This window comes from Cotesia glomerata, linkage group LG2 (assembly GCF_020080835.1).
Source record: "Cotesia glomerata isolate CgM1 linkage group LG2, MPM_Cglom_v2.3, whole genome shotgun sequence".
Classification (NCBI taxonomy): Eukaryota; Metazoa; Arthropoda; class Insecta; order Hymenoptera; family Braconidae; genus Cotesia; species Cotesia glomerata.
Window position 1 is genome coordinate 26135722 of NC_058159.1, and position 15674 is coordinate 26151395.

The following is a 15674-nucleotide window of genomic DNA, read 5'->3' on the forward strand; positions in this document are numbered from 1 at the left end:
ATCAAGAAGATGAAATTTTTCAAAATTATTTACTTGATTCAAGTTAATTTTTTTTTCTGTGAGTAAATTTTTCGATTTTTTGTCTATAGATTTTCATAAAACAATTTCGTTTTATAATATCTATTATTGGTTTCAAATTTCTGAAATTACATCTCTAAAAATTTTTTCCAAGTCTTTTTTTTATTTTATTTATTACCACTATCTTAAAAAATTAAATCAATATTCTTTGTATCAAAAAGTTCATTCACCTGTATTTATCCTCTAATTTTTTTTGTCAGATTACCGCAGTAATTCATCCCCTAGGGTCCTTTGTCACCCGAACACTAATACACCCGATAAACACGTATATATCTGTAGACATAATATAGAACATATTAAAAGTAGAGAGTAGAGCCATGAGCCAACGAACTCCTTTGCATCGTTTCCAATTGCCGCGGATTTGTCTACCCGGCACTTGGGGTGTTAAGCCGACATCATCGCGACACCGTATACCAGTCTGCACTCAGCTACATAACACTAGCCTCTATACTGTACAGTATTATGTGTATTCTACCTACAACTTGAATTTGGTAATATAAGTAGAGTGTATGTATACTGAAACTACAACTACAACTAATACCAACACTAGTACTAGTTCTGCAATAGCACCGTCTTCATTTCTAATAACGAGGAATTATCGTATACAATACCACCCAATCCTCTTTGATGTTGGCGCGGAAAATAATACCTTAGCTAATGGAATAAGATTATGTTCAACAAACTAACACAACTACCCGAGCTACTTAGTACTTACTTTATATTATGTGTATAGATAATATAATATTGCTGTTCTCTTCGTCATGACGATGATAGTACTAGTGTTTATGTTATGATAGTTATTATTATATTTTACACCTATTTAACAAGATATCCCGACAATTATCAATAAAACACGATCATGAGTAGATATAATAATAATTATTATAATATTTTAACGAGAATCTTTTTAATTAATTTTGAGTAAATTTGATCATTGTCTGTTAAATTTTTTTAATTTAATTTTAAAAATACTTTCCAATTTATAAAGAAAGAAGAAAAATTATTCACAAAAATTTAAAACTGTGTGAAAATTTTAAAATTTTGCCGTCATAAAATAAATCATATTTTTATTTGTAGAGAATTTAAGATCAAAAATGGGAAAAATTATACGGCATTATGTAAAGAGAGGACAAAACTTCCGGTATTTTATTTATTTCCCGTTAAATAAAAAGTTTCAAGAACTGCGAGAGTAGTTCTCACAATTTAAACCCCTAAGATTACGGCAAATTGGTCGATATCATATTATAAATTCTTGTGTGCCAGAGAATGCGTTAGTTATAAATTTTTAGCTGAAATATAAGAGGTACTCGCTGTTGTGATATTATGTCTGTATCTATTTTATATATATTTGTAGAAGGATATAAGAGAAGTAACGAGAAGACGAGAACAGTGGGAGAATTGAAAGGGATGAATTTGTGTTCACGCAACCGAAACGAAACCTACAAAACCTCCAACAGAAGTCGTGACTAGTAGATATGGAATATATTTTTTGTTTTATAATTTATGGATTATTTTTATGATGAGAAATATTTTAAATAAAAAATCTTCTTTATAGTTTTATAAAAAAAATGAATTGTTTTCGACTAAGTGGCTTTTTTTTTTTTTTTTAAGAAGAATAATTATCAAATTGTTCTTTATTGTTTCTTCCAATTTTCTAGATTTTGCTAAGAAATATTTGATTAGGTAGCAAAAAATTTATCTTAAAAAAAAAAGTGCCATTCGACAGCCGAAATGGAAGTAGATTTTCTACTTAAATAAAATCACAACACTAATAATAAAAATATTTTAATCACATTGATGGAATCCCTTCTCCCTAAATTAAAACGAATGCAATAGTAAAATTTCATTAAATATCTTCAGACAAATAGGTTATTTTCAGTCTAGGAGAATAAAATTACATAAAATTAAAGTTCAGATAATGGGTTATAAGATACAATTTACAAAAATTCGATAATTGATTTCATTAAAAAGTTATCCGCGAAAGAAGCTGCCAAAATATGAATTTTTACGATTTTGAAAATTTTTAAATCCTGTAATTTCTGAACTACTTGACCAATTGAGGAATTGAGTTTCAAAAGAGTATCTTTTCATTTTTGATTAATCGAGACAAAAAACTGGTTATTTTCAATTATAAATATTTTTATTGAACTTTTTTAATTTAGCTATTAAGGGCTATCGGTTATGAAGCTACAATTCGATTTTCATTTAGAAATCTTTATAATTCTCAAAGTAATTAATATTTAAAAATTCAAAAAACTGCTCTTTTAAAATACGAAGATACCCTTTTGAAAATCAGCTCCACAATTAAGCTCGTCTTTGAACTTGACTTGAAGAAGATCCATTATGAATTAAAGACGCTATCGTCCGGACAAACCGCGTTATATCGTATATAAATATAAATATAAATATATATAAAAACTTATGAACCATATGTATTTTCTGAATCAGCTCGTTGAACTGAGTCAGAAAATAGTAAAATTTTTCGAAAGTTTCACCATGAAGACAAATGCAATAGTTAGATTTCTGTGAAATCTACTAAAAATAAAAGACCATTCGGCAGCCGAAATGGAAGTAGATTTCATCATGAATAGAAAAAAATATAACGAGGATTGTATACTAAACTAGGGCTTTTAACTTCTATGCAATCGACAAAAATATATATCGACGGACAAATACTAAAACCAGTGCAATAGCAAATTTCATAATTGGCATAGCGGAATGGGACATAATTTTGAGACTACGCCTATGATATGGTACTCATATTGAAACTTATTTAAAGAGCTTTCAGATGCAATTTATAGAGATTTAATAAATTATCCCAGTCAAAAATTATTCGAGTACGAAAGTGAAGAAATATGAATTTTTATGATTTTCAAAATTTTGAAATCCTGGTGTTTCTAAATTACTTGACCGATTAAGCTTATCTTCGAACTTGATTTTGGTATTTATCTGTAAAATAAGTATCTTGAGTTTGGTAGAGATCCGTTGTAAATTGGCGACGCTATCGTCGTGACAAGCCGCGTTATATCCGATATATATATATATATATATATTGTTTATTTCCTAGCTACAATTTACTGGAGTGAGGATATTTCAATTAAATTGTTGATTTTGAACACACAAAAGTAAATTTTTACTCTTAACGATTTATTGATAAATACTTCTTAATAATGTAAAATTACACACTTTTTGATATGTTTGAATTAATTACTGATTAATAAAAAATTGATAAGTTGTCGATAGATAGTCGATGTATAGATAGATTGTCGATATATAGTCGATGAATAGATAGATGCAATTGTCTTGTGAGTAGATGACTGACTGAAGAATTTTGTTTGAAGTGATACAGTCAGAGGTTACAGTTTGAGGCAATGAGGAAAGGGTCGATAGGTGTGGTAACGTTATTTGTGCAAAATTATTGGTAGATGAAAATTGTAGGCGTAAAGAAATAATTTCAAGGTAGAGAGAGTAAGTTAGAGAACAGCTGTTATGCACATGGTTGACAGAAAAATTTTCTCACAGATTAGAAAAAATATTCGTCGTCAGATGCAATAAAAAGATAATAAAAAATAAATTCACGGATACTTAATCCCTAAATTTACGATAGTATTTAAAATTTTAGACTGAAAGGTTTAGCTTTATATGAGGTACAGCAAATTCTAAAGAGAAAACTATTTAAAAGAATATTCAATAGCTTAAAGAAAAGAAAATAGGCTTATGACCATAAACGGCCTAAAATTATTTTCTAATGCTAAAGTTTTTCTAATAATAAAAGTTTTAGTTAACAAATGTTCTTATAAATAAAATATGTTTAAAAATTAACAAATTATTTTTTTGCCCTCCGGGCGGAAAGTGACAACTTTCGTCCCGCTGCGCTAAACTAAGTTGTCGCTTTCCGCCTTCGTCGAACAAAAAAAATAGTATACACTCCACGGGGAGTAAATAAGAAAGCCTCAGATCACCTGTGTGTTGACCTCGGCTTCGCCTCGGCCAACAATTACATGTGATCTGAGACATTCTTTACTTTCCCTAGGTGTGTAATATACTATTTACTGCTAGACGAAACATATACAGAGTGTCCCAGAAGTAACGGACGCCATTGTAGCATCTGATAAACAAAATAATTCTGAGACGAAAAGTCCTTAGCCATTTTTAATCAGACGTATAGATAATTAATTATTAATTAAAATAACGTCTTTTATGCGTTAGAGAGAACAATAGTGTCAAGTCAAGTGCGTTCCAACGAAGACGCTTGCACGTATGAATGTGTAAGTAAATATGTGTGACTACGTTAGCTATAGAAACTAGTTAGTCATACAGTTAGTTGTGTCTTTGTTTGGCACATACTTGACTGGACACTGGCGCTCTCTCTCTAACAAATAAAGAGACGTTATTTTTAATTAATAATTAATTATCTATGCAGTTAATTGAAAAATGGCTAAGAACATTCGTCTCATAATTATTTTTTTCATCAGATGCTACAATGGCGTCCGTGACTTTGGGACACCCTGTATATATACATACATACATATACTTTTGAACCATATGCATTTTCCGACTCAGCTCGACGAGTATAGTCGAAATATAGCAAAATTTTTTAAAAATTCCGTCATGAGGACCAATGCAATAGTTAGATTTCTATGAAATCTACTAAAAATTACAGATCAAAAACCAAAGAGGTGAGCTTGGGGATAGTTTGGAGTTATTTGGGGTTTATTATTAGTAGTAACGCGGGAGTATATGAATCATGGTCAGTCAGTCGAACATACGCACAGTAGAATTGAGTGAAGGAGAGTAAAGGGCAAACAGTGGTAGTAGGTAATAGGTAAAGAGAGAGAGAGAATTATACTATACAGTAGGTAGGTACTGTGATTATACGGTGTCAGTGCCGGAACACATACGTATAACAGTACCATCAGTATCAGGGCGGGTCGCACTTTGCGCGGTGGCTATACTACGGGATATTATTAAGCCGACAATACCGCTAGGGTCGTCCTACTGCGGCCGTGCTACTACTACCACTCTTTACTCAACTCAGTACACATCCTACACTATCCGGGGGTCGAAATTCGACTCCCATGCATCATAATAGAAACGCGTGCAAGCTTTGGTCTGGCATTTAAACGCGCTGTAATTATATGTCTCTTCCTCGTTCTACCGGCGACTCGTCACCGCACTCTAGTCTGCAATATCGTAAATATAAATAGTACCTTGCTATTACATATTTTTGCTGCGCTGCTCTCGCCCCTATCCCTGTCAGTCAATAGGCTTCATTATTCTTCACAATTATTTATTATCCATTGACGATTTATGATCTGCAGATTATTTTTGAGAACGTAAGCAGCAATTGGACCTCGGTGATAAACCAAAAATAATCCTGATACGTACACTCACGGTAAAAAATTTTTTGTCAAAAAACTTAGTATTAAAAATTTTTGTGTTAAATATTTAACACTTTTAAGTGTAAATTTAACATTTATTCTGTTAAATTAACACAAAAAAGTGTTAAATATTTAAAATAAAAATTTTTTACTGTGGTGAAAAAATTAGGAATGAGTTTTTAATAAATTTTACGTAAAAAGTAAAAAGTAATAAATTATTAAAATTACAACGTTTAATTAAACAAAATTAATTACAATAATATTACTAAAATTAATTTTCATATGGCAATTTTTAGATTTTCTTAACAAATAAATTATTATAGAGAAAATTTATCGAAAAATGCTGCTTGTAGAAATTAAAAAAAAAACATTGATGCAATTTTTTTTACATATTTAAATGTTATGTTAATATAGGAGCTTTTTTTTATGAAGAATTTAAATAAAATTCTTCTTTTAGTAAATTCTACTCAATAGAAATCAAATCAATTAAATATTATCCACTTTGCAAATTTTTTACTGTGTGTAAATCTTGTTAGATCAATAACATAAAGATAATTTTGTCTATCTCAATAATTAACTCCTTGTCGCGGGGAGCAATTAAGTCTAACGTCTAATTGCAACATACTTGGTTATAAACAGATACGAGCTCTGAACATAAAACTGTAAGTTACGAAAGTATCGCTGTTGTACTTTTAATGAAATTAAGTCTTACTGAAATGACGATTATTTTATTATTTTTCTTAGCTAAATGATAAACTACGATAATTGGTAAAGTTAATTGTACTAATCGGACATGCTGGAGTAAATATAATGTATTAAACTGTCGCTGTATGCTGTATGTTGTATACTGTTAGCATGGTAAGAGCTCAAGTGAATTGTGGGTTAGCTATGTCCGCGTTCGTGTGTCGATAGACACGCCTCATAACTTCCTTGCATCTATTTGTGCTTGATAACTGTTGCCTATTACTATACTATTACTATTACTATTAACATATTTATAGTAATTGAGTTTATGACCGCTGATTGAGCAAAGGATATGATCAATCATTAACAATCATTTATTGTACAGGACATTATTAGGTATTTTTCCAGTAATTATTTTTATTTGTGTAATTAAATAATATATTTAATTATTAACGAAGTTTAAATAAAAATTTCGTTATTTTAATTTTTAGTAGATTTTATGGGAGTCTAATTATTGCACTTGTTCTCATGACGCAACTTTTGAAAAATTTTGCTATTTCATGGCACTTTTTATAATTTAAAATATTAAACGTTCGAGTTTTTCTTAAACCATGAAATTAAAAATTGTCATTGAGCTTACATACAAATAAAATAAATCAATTAATTATGAATTATTCAAATCCACATTAAATTATCTCAAAAATACTGAATATATTCTTTTTTTTAATTATTCTAAAAAATGGATTGAAATTTATTTACTGATTTTTGTGTTTTTAAATTTACTAAAACAACTTTGTGCAAATACACAGAAAAAAAGATGTTCTTGAATCAAGTATATAATTTTGAAGAACTTCATCTTCTTGACTTGATTAAAAAAATTCTTAAACTAAGAAATTTTTATTTGGTTTAAGTAAATTTTACTTTATTCAAGAATTTTTCGTCTTGATTCAAGACAATTACCCTCTTCAAAATTATTTTTTTGTTTCAAGAATTTTCCTTAGTACTTTCTTAGTACTTTCCTTAGAATTTTCCATAGTACTTTTGTGACGATAAAATTGTTATGTATCTTTACCATTCGGCTTTTGTTTTGGCATATAGTTAAATAAATAAAATGAAATAAAAATTAAGTTTATAAATTTGAAATATCTCTCCAATAAAAATACATGAGTGTGAAGCTAGTCAATTGTCGGAATTCGTAAAAAATTGGGACCTTATTCCTTATTGGTCGAAATTAAAGCCCGCGCGTAGGACGCTATTTAAATTTCTACTTAAATAAATTTTGAATTTTACAATAAAATGAAAAGAAAATAATTATAATAATAAAAAATAAAAATTCAGTTCAATTTAAATTCTAATGTATCTGAATAATATTTCTTGAGCTTAGTAATTTTTTCAAAGATTAAAATTAGATTTGGGTGGTCTATATTATGTCAGGAACATCAGGATTGTAATTAATAACACTCGTGCTACTGGTGGTGATTTTCAGTTGAGTCAACAACGAATAGTATATAAATTACGTAGGTTAAATAATTTCGTTCATAATTCAACCCTTTGGACCGTAATTCACTCGGGATCGTAATAAGTCACAGGGACGATATTTGCTGGTGCCTTGTGTGCAACCGGAATGACTTATATTTGTCGTATGCTAATGACTCGAAGATGCAAATTTGTGGGCGTGAAGTGGACTCTCTATCTATATCTGTATATTTAAACGTATTACTTTTTTAACAGTTGAAAACAAACGATTGCACTGAGCGCAAGTGAGTCAAGTACAAAAAAAACTTAGAGACACGGAATTTTGTGGTGGTTTAATTTCTTCCCGTGTCACGCACCATATTTCATTTTAATATTTTAATATTGCTTGCGAGTACCAGTAGCTTATCTTCTATTATTTTTTATCTCTTAATACTGCGCAATAAAATCTTTTTATATACACAAGTATTTTTTTATTTCATTATTATCTTTATCTAATTTAATAGACATTCGTGGATAATTGTTTAATAATAAATATTTATTATTTGCTCAATAATATCAATAAATACCATATATAAAGTTCTTTTTCGTTCTTTATCTCAAAGTATACTGTGGTTATCTAAGCCTTCTGTATTATAAATATATTAAATAATATTTTTATCGTTATAAACGATATTGTTAAAAATATTCAACCCGTAATTTTGTATTTACATTATTTATCTTCAATAATATTTAATAAAAAATGGTTCACCGGTCAGGTTTATCTCAGTGGTGTTCTCAGCATGTTGACATCCGCAGTAATTTTCTGAGTGATCCATTGCGTAAAGATATGAAACACTTTACTATTTATTTTAAACATAGCTCGTTTAAATGACAGCATCTCTGGAACTTCATCTAAACTGAAATTATTATAAATTAAATTAAAGTACAGAGTTATTATTTTTTAATCATAATATTTATATTTTTATCACTTATTACTTATAGGTTGTTGACTTTTCTTGATTTTCTTTGTAGATAAATTTATATTGGAATTCTTATCAAGTTAATTTGTTCATCAGTTTAACAGCTAAAAAAGCAATAACTGCAACCGGTAAATTTATAAATAAAAGTAACTTTTATTGTTATACATTTAATATTTAATGATACAAAAGTTAGCCGATGTTTTTAATTTTTTGATTTTTTTTTAAATCATTTAATTAGTACTACAAAATATTTTTGAAAAATTGCACGTGTAGTTTTTCAAATTTTTTACAGATGAAATTTTTTTTTCTTATAATTTTTTTAATAAAAAAATTTATAAAAATTTTTAGATGCCGGTTAATTTAATTTTCATTAATATTTAACCAACGTAAAGGTAATGATGGATACATCCATTTTTTATTAGATATTAATGATATTAAATGGTTTTTTAAAGTGATAATAAATTTTGAACTAATTGTTTTTTTCGTACAAATAGAAGATTCTCTAAAATGGAGTTAGACAATTTGCTAATTAGAACGTCGATATCATCAAACAGTTGATATAACTGAAAGATATAACAAAAAAAAAAAAAAAAAAAAACAAATAACGGAATTACGATTGATATAAAACGTAATCTGTTACCAATTCGACCTAGATTACCTTATCAACGATTTTATAAACATAAATTAATATATCTCTGGTCATATCTTTATCTATATCCAGATAAACATAGATATATGTGACATTGATATACTATAAATCATAAACGTATAGTATAGTATATATTGCCAGTGAATCACAAATTTACACGGCAATCCGAGTAGCCAGCAAAGATCCGATAACGTGTCTTTAATCCAACACAGCTCGAAGACACTGATGGAAAAATAAATACTGATGTTAGACTTGTCGACGCTTGTTATTATTATTATTTATTTTTTTGTTCATTATCATCAACATGATCATCATCATGATTGTGATTACAACTGCGATTGTGATTGATATTTTTTAATTTTATTTTTTATCGAGTGGGAAAGAAGGTAGTGAAGTGTACTCAGGTGTAATACGAGCTCGAGGTGTGTCACATACAAGTAAAGTGCGTACACAAGAAACGTGTTAACTATACTCAATTACGTTATACTACATAATATAATATAAAATATACTACACGATGTGTTTGTAGTGTATGCTCTTACTCTAGACTGCTTGTCGCCGAGACTTTGCAATCTATTTTAACATTTTTTATTTTATTTTTCTTGCTTTATTACAGTTATCATATATCTGAGACACTTAATGGCTGATAATTATTATTCATTTTTTATTACTGTTATTATTATTCAAACTACTACGTAATCATTATAAAATACTTTTTTATGTTTATTCATCAACTGAAGAAAGTTAATGAGTAAAAAAAATTATTTGCAAGTTAAATTAATTTTTTTTTTTAAAGAATATTTTTTTCAAGACTCAATTACTAGAATTATTTAATTAAATTGGCAATAATAACATATTTTTTTTTTTTCTTAGATAATAGTATAATTTTTTTACAATATTAATGATAGGTGTTCATCAGAATAGAATTTGTTAATTACACAAAAAAAAAATTAGGAAAACGGTTGACCCTAAAAAGGCCATCCCTGCAACTTCCCGCTAATTCCGTTAATACCTGGGCGCTTAAAATTGCACCTACGAAGTTTTTGAGCTCTTCGAGCTCAAAAATACAATCTATGTGTTGTTTTGAGCTCTCCAAGCTCAAAAAGATACCTTTTCTATGCTTTTGAGCTCTTTGAGCTCAAAAGTCTGATAAGAGTTTCATAGAACACTATTTTTTGAATTTTCAAACCGCAATAACTTTTGAATGAACGAACCGATTTGTACGCGGTTGGCGAAATTCTACGCAGTTTTTTAAGCTTCATAAAGAATTTTTAAGTTTCAATTGGTCAAACTAGAAATTTCAGAGTATTATTCTGAAAAAACACTTTTTTGGGTTTTCTTTCCTGCACGATATCTCTCGAACGAATCAACCGATTTCGACCGGATTAACGGCAATCGACGTAGTTTTTTGATGTTAAGAGCTGATTAGTTTTTGAAATTGATTGATAAAGCCGTTTAAAAGTTATTCCAAAAAAACCACTTTTGAAAAAATTTTTTTTTACAGTTTTTTTTAGATTTTTCGAAATCCATCGGTCCGAATCAGTCCAAATTGTATTTAGAATCTAAGTTTGGCCAAGCCCTTTCGAATGGCACCAACCGCGATCAAATCGGTTTAACCGTTCAAAGGTTATAAGAGGTTTACATACTTACACACACACACACACACACACACACACACACACACACACACACACACACACACACACACACACACACACACAGACATAGTGACACCCTCGCGAGAATAGTCAGGGAAGCTTCCTAGGACCTCAAAACGTCGAGATCTGATGAAAACTCGATTTTCGAAAAACGGGGTAAAACCAACAACTTCCCGATTTTTGAAAATTTTCAATTTTCTTAGCGGGAAGTTAAAAAAGTTCACTTGAGCCAAGAAAATGTTTTTCTTTCTAATTATTTTCTTGAGCGAAAAAAAAATTTTTTTTGACAAAAGAAACTTCACTTATTCCAACAAAATTAATTCTCTTGCTTTAAGAAATACGTATCTTAATCCAAGAAAATTTATTTAAGTCAAGAGAATCTTGTTGTTTTGAGAAAATTCAGCCTCTTGCTCCAAAAAATTTAGTTCTTGATAGAAGTAAATTTTCTTGTCTTGAGAAAATTTTTCTCTTGCTCCAAAAAATTAAATATCTCGATAGAAGTAAATTTTCATTATTATTTTTATTGATTAACATGTCAAATGGGAAGATCAAATAATATTGAATTATTTTTTTTTCATTCAATATGTATAATTGCACGCTAAAATAATATAAAATGGGTATCAAATATTCAAGAGAAAAATTTTCTCAAGGTGAGTAAATTTTTTTCTCAGCTGAAGTAGGTGGCGCTGCTTCTCTAAAGTATCTAAAAATCTTGATCAAAAATAAAAATTCATTGTATCAAGTATTTATGATAATTTGAATTAAGAAAAAATGACTTCCACCAAGAATAGAATTTCAAGAAAAATTTTTACTTGGGCCAACAGAACTTCGGTTTTCCTTCAGGCACCCGATAATTTTCTTGAGCCAAGAATTTTGTTCTCCAGTCAAAAAATTTTTCTTTCTGTGTAAAAAAAAAAGCTGAGTAGATAAATTAAAAAAAAATATTTGCCAAACAAACTCTTTCTCAATTTAAAACTAACAAAGCCATTACATATTTTAGTTGAACATCAATGAGGCACATGTCAGATGTAAAAAAGACGTCATTCTCATAATCCTCACTAAAAATATCTACATGCGTTAAAAAGAACAATTGGAAGCCACACGCTCGTGCATTATATCTTTTATCGTGGGTACGCGTGTCAGACAACCCGGCTTTTGTGGTTTATCCTTTTATTATTACTTGTGATTTTGTCGCCCATTAAATATTAACGATACCACATACATATTTGCATCAGTAAATACTTGTATTAGGTTGCCCGCGTTCGTAACACAATGAATTGAATAATGAGAATAATACTCCAAGCTTGTGCTTTTGAGTGAAAATTTTCACCTCGCTACCTTACCTATAGCCTGAATTCAAGGTAAAAATCTATTGAAAAATAAAAAATCAATCCTTATATTGTTCTCCCCACACTTTATAATCTATACAAAGGTATTCATATGTGGATATATCCTATAGTATCGGAGATAAAAAATCAGAGACAAAGAGACAGAATAAATAGTGGGGAAAACGATTAATCGTTTCACTTGTAAAGAATGCTTCTATTCGTTTCGCATCGATTGTTCTCAATTGCAGTACACACATTATATCGTGTACTTAGTAAAAAAAAAGTGAATAAATGAGTAAAGCAGTAAAATATAAAAGCAAAACATTAAAAATTAATTAAATGATAAATAAATAAATTTTAATTTTTCACTATTTTATTCACTTTAGTTATTTAAATATTCAGTGTTCGGTGATGTAATAAAATATTCGTTATATTTTTTTTTGGTTAATGAATAAAAAATATAAAAGGGTTGTAATGAAAATGAACATTAATAGCGTTTGTTTAAAACAAAGATAAACGTTAAATGGAGAGCTATTTCAACATGCAGAGCCAGATCATGCCGAGTACATTTTCCCTCGGGAGAATGAAAATTGCAGCGTTGGTTTCATCGCAATTAATTGGGCTCGATCAACCGTATCTATGTAGACATGTTGTACAATATATAAACATCTATACATGTGTAATATATGTACATCTATCTATGTATGCATGTAATAATGGTACGATGAAACGATGGAACGTTAAATTACGCCGTACATTTGTAATCATCTGAATAAATTCAATTAGGTCTTTTGTTATCTATTAATTGCACACAATATTTTCGTTTTGTTTTTAACACTTTTTTTTCACACATTTTTATTATAATTATAGATATATATTACAATCAAGTGTTGATATAATTTTTTAATATAATTACTGCGGACAATAGTCGTGGTTCAAAATGGGAGTTGGCTTAAAGTTATGCGATAGATTGGTTAGAGACTGGATAGGAGTTTTAGCGTTGATGTATCCATATGCAGTGTGGAGATCCCTCCATTGATATGACAACATTTACATACTGCATATTCGCTTTGGGCCGTATAACTCGCATGCCAATTCCCCATTGTTGGCTTTCGACCGACAGTGCGTTTGATTGACATTATTGCTCGCGCCGCTGACACCAGATTACATTTCTATTTGCATACATTCTACGCTTTAACTCGCCACCATTCTAAGCTGTAATCTTTTGTTTATTTTTTGCAATAACTTTTTTTTTTTTGTTAATAAATGCTGATGGGATAAAATCACCCAGAGATAATTGGAGATTATAGCGTGGATGCGTTTGAATGCCGTGTTCGGTATTGTGTTTTTATTATAAGCCCGGAGAATTTTTTATAAAAATAATAAAAAAATGTATTCACACGTAAATTTTTTTTTCAACTAAAAATATGAATAAAAGATCAATGAACTGAAAATTTTTTGACTTTCAAAAAGTTCAACGTTTCATCAAATTAATTAAAAATTTTTAGACTTGATTAATATTTAATATTTATTTTATGATATTTTTTAATATTTATTTTATGATTAATAATTAATATTTATTTTATTTTTTACTAAAAATAAATTTGTTGATGTGTTGACAAGCGGTTACCAGTCGACAGGAGTAATTAGTATCATATAATCATACAATCATGTAATCATGTAATCAACGGTGCAAGTGCCTTGTGGTCGAACGCCCGCTGCTGTAGATTTGTAATCATCTCTCTCCAGGTATATATTATATGCAATAGATGTTCTGTAGATAGATATACGGCTAACAGCTACAGACCTATAGGTCTGTAGTCGAGACAGTTAGGGGCCGATCGGTTCGTGGTTACATCCCTTCGTAATGAGCTCCCCAGATGTTGCGTCTCAGAGAGCCTACCTCTCTCTAACTTCAAACTCTAAATATTATATCACTTGTTATGTGTATCATAAATAAACCTCCATCGATATTAATTAATTATCAGTTATATAATAGTTGAAAATAAAAAATAAATTAAAGGCAAAGGAATAAAAATAAAAAAGATAAATAGTTCGGCATATTTCACATTTTATTAATTAAAAAATAATAATAAAAAATCAAGTACAATAATAATGCTCGAGCCAACCAAGCCATCCGGCGTAATCGACACAATAACTTTTTTTTTATGTTTTTATATTTTTATTAATTATTACTTTTCTTACGATTTAACGCTTTATATCAATTATCATCGTAACTATATAAAAGTGAAAAAATCTGTACAATGAAAGACGTACGGGTAGCGGAGAGATGCCTCTGTCCTTAAAAAATGTATTACTCATATTAATATATATATTTATTTATTTAATATATATATATATTATATCTTCGCAAAAATTTTGGATCCATTGGTCGAGGCTCTTCAACGAAATCCATTTTATTTTTTAAAATTCTCTTTTTTTTCTTTTCAATTACTCAAATATGGCGTCTGTAGACAGTTTACGACGCTAAATGCAATATTGATTAAATAAAAAATAATAATTATCTGCTATAGCTTAAAATTAATTAATTAATACAATAATATTTATAATTAAAATTATAATGATGATAAAATAATCGATAAAAAATAATAGTAATTTAATACATAATATAATTAATAATACAAACTGTAATAAAATTAATAACATAATGTTTTTAAAATTGACATAAAATAATTAAAAAAAATTTATAACGCATGGTATGACTTGAAATAACACAGCATCGTAGCGGGTTTTTTCTTTTATTTAATTTTATATATATATATGTATATTTAATAATTATTTTCAATTGAATATTAATTATTATTATTAGCAATTTGTAGTGTGTTTTATTAAGGGAAATAATTAATGACTAAAATCACTGAATTTGAGCAGTTTTGTCAAATAAATTTTTTGTGAGCGATTTGACCGTTGGTCTTATTAATTATAATTATTGATTTTCAATAGAAAAAATTATTTAAATGCATTACTGATTTTTTATACGACGGAATTTAAAAATATTGATGTATCAGTTTTTAAATGAAATTTTTTTTTAGAGTTTGAAAAAAATTACAGAGAAAAATTTAAAATTACTGATACTTGTAATCAATATTATCTTTTATTTGGTCAATTCTTTGGATTAGTCAGCTGGACAAATTTGAAATTTGAAATGAAACGTTAATAATTTATTAAAACATAATTTTGTGGTAAAATTGAATGAATTCGAAAGTTATTTTTTAAAATAATAGTCCAGTCTTTATCACAATGCAATAACAAGTACCAATTAAAAATAAAATTTTTCTGTTGAATTTTTTTCTTTATTTTTTTCATAAACTCAAAATGGTCTGCATTAAAAAGTGATTATTAATTTAACTGGCAAGCGCACATTTATTGGCACGTACTTTGCTAAATTTTTTTTTTTTTTATCAGTTATGGCAGTGAAAAAATTATCAATTAAATTGTTA